The sequence below is a fragment of the Lygodium microphyllum genome, chromosome 29, assembly GCF_053477565.2.
Source record: "Lygodium microphyllum isolate KBCC chromosome 29, Lygodium_microphyllum_v1.1.10, whole genome shotgun sequence".
Taxonomy (NCBI): domain Eukaryota; kingdom Viridiplantae; phylum Streptophyta; class Polypodiopsida; order Schizaeales; family Lygodiaceae; genus Lygodium; species Lygodium microphyllum.
Window position 1 is genome coordinate 57,508,771 of NC_141163.1, and position 3,149 is coordinate 57,511,919.

Below are 3,149 nucleotides of genomic sequence, written 5' to 3' on the forward strand. Positions count from 1 at the left end.
AGTTGCTCTTTCTCCTGCTCTTTCTCACTCTGATGACACATTGGATCCCATCTCTAAAATCTTGTATAATAAGTCTATTGAAAACTCTCACACACCTCATCTTTTTGCCACTGAAGGTAAAGTTTGTATTTTTGCTTGTGCACTCACTGAAGCTGATAACTCAAATAAATATTTTAATGATTTCTAACTTAAAAATGGAATGTGATGTGTGTGTATGACAAGTGGGGAAAGGGTTGGGGGGGGGGGGGGGGGGGGGGGGGGAGTATAGACATTCATTCTCTATCATGCATAGAGATTTTCAGTTGTTGTGCACAATACACAATAATTCTTGGCTCTTTCTTATTCATTATTTGAACATGTAGACCCATTTTAAAAAATTAAAAGCTACTAAGAACTTTTGTTAACATGATCATCAATATGTTAACAAAATCTCGTGAGTGTTAAGTTCTTTATCAAAATATGTTGTTTTCTGCGATACTTTATCTCTACATGATTCCTTGCCTTGTAAATAGAAGCACTTGGTGCTAAGATATACTTGTAAACTCACTTGTTATTAAGAGTAAATAAGCCTTAGTTGCACATGTGCACACACTCTCTCTAACTCTTCACATTTATTGCACACTTAAATCCACATTGTTCTAAACATGTGTTTCACTTTTCCTATCTAGCTCATAAAGTCAAAACTAAGAATGAAAACAATTCAAATGTGTAGAACTTTAGAGACAATGTAAGACATGCCTTAGTTGTATCATTCATGACCATTTTGCATAAAGGCAAGAACTTGAATCCAATTGTATCACTTGGTATATAAGAACATGAGAATATTATCCACCTATATTAGAGGTAATTGAAAGAATGAAGGGTTATGATAATCATACAATGGAGTTCAATTATCAATCTTGTGTGACATACTTATTTGGTTTTATGAGTTTGCAAAGATCAACCCTTATTTTGGTAGTTGAGCCACCATTTATTTACGAGTCAAATTATTCCCACGAATTCACTATACATGGCAATGTGCATTCAAATCTAGGAGACATAGCACATGTGTTTAGTAGAGGGCCAAGTATAGCTACCAACACCGTATACAAATAGAAATTGTGTTAATGTGGCTAGGAGACATAGCACATGTGTTTAGTAGAGGGCCAAGTATAACTACCAACACCATATACAAATAGAAATTGTGGCTACCACAACTATGTCAATCTGCTTTCAACAACCCCACTTTCATATCCCTAGGAGGACTTAACCTTGGTGCCCATCCTACATATCATGTAAGCCATCCAGTTCACTAGGGTTTGTTTCTAGTCTTCTTCTTGGGGGTTGTTGTAGGAAGTGCTGGAATTGAGGACACTAAGGAGACACCAGCATGGGCATGAATGAGGTTCCAATAGGGGAACTCAACTAGAAAGGGGAGGATGGTGAGGCAATATACGAGGGGTCAAAGGTGAGGACAGAGAGGACCTACCAGTTGGCATGGGCAGAAGCAAGAGCATAATATTTTAATACTTTAGAAATATTGCTCAAATCATGGTCTAACTATGGTAGCCATATCTACTCAAATCATGGCCTCTCCTCCTCTCTCCAAACTTTGATGCATCCACACTTTCCACCTTGCATGGTTTACGAGACAAGGAAGGGGGAATTGGACGTGTTGGTACTAGCCATTTGGTGGTAGTTAGACAATGGATTGGAATCCCTTGCACACAAAAAGAATGCATGAAGTAGTTGAAGGAGGGGGCAGCAAAAGGCACGGGTAGAGTGTGGGAAGGAGGCATGGAACAAGTGGCCATTCTAATCACCCACTTTCCCCCATAGTATGACAGACTATCCCCACATTAGCTATTGCAACAAAAACATGTCCAGAGCCATGGGAAGTTATCTTGGAGCTTTGTTAAAGTAGCATAGACATGGATGAGAGAGAAAGAGAGAGATAGCAAATTACATTGTGTCAAGTTATGGTGGCCTCTCTTCAACCATGAGAGAATGCAAGAAGCATTGTATTCAGTACCTCCTTTCTCGAGACCATCAGGATTTTTAAAATCTCCATTAGTACCATAGCCATCATCTGAATCCATGACCACTACCACATCGAGTGTAGTTTTCGACCTTAGTAAAGATGAGTAGCTTTGTTCTATCCCATGCTTATTTCTGGAAATGTGGTTAGGTGATAGTAGATTTAGATTGACAACTAAATCTATTTAGAGTAACAACTCAATCCCTACATGATTGATTAAAATTGGGGAGGGCATTGTAGAGAATTGTACCATGAAACCTTTGAGAATGTCTTGGATGGTGTGAGAGAGGATGAAGGACTTGGTGATGGAAAAAGATGATGACAAGCTTCCAAATGAATAGTCTTGTCTCTTTCGTCCTGTGCAACCTAGTCCATTGCCCCACAAACCTGACAATTGAGAAACAAAGAGAGAATGCATTATTGGTTAGATTGCAAGGGTTCCATCATGCTCTTCCAACCATCCATCATAAGGCAGACAAGAAAGGAGCACTCCTATTGAGCAAGGTGACTATGGTATCCTTTCTCCCCAACTCATGCAAGTTGCAACATAGCTCAATTAATAAGTAGCATGTTAACCTGTCTTCACCACCGACCCCTTCAATCTCTCTTCATCGCCCACCTTCACAACTTTCAATGTTCTCCTTGAAGAGTTTATCCTTATTCTAAATATGCCTCTTGAAATCCATATTAAATGGCATGTTGATCTCTTTTTGTGGCCAATTTGGCAAGTTGGAAACTCTCAAGCTTGAGTGGGCCCATATTTCTTTAATAAACCTAATGGATAACTCTTTGTTAATCAATGAAAATAAAAATTTAATAAATTTTAGGGGTTCGGGAGCTCTAAATGCATGCCATGTAAGCTTGGTTGTTTTGTGGCACTTTAGTATTTTGGTTTGGTTCTTTATTGTTAAAATGTATAAAAGATGGGAATGAGCATTACTACTAGTGTTGACTAAAAATTGATGCTTAATGTAAATTAAATTGCAAAAATTTCTACAAAACTTTGAAATCTAAATAAGAAGGTTTTAGAACCTTGAACATTATTAAGTTTTTAAATTATGAAAAGCAAAAATAGAAATTTTAATGGACACACAATAGATGCAAGAGGGAGGCCATTGATATTGATCCATGT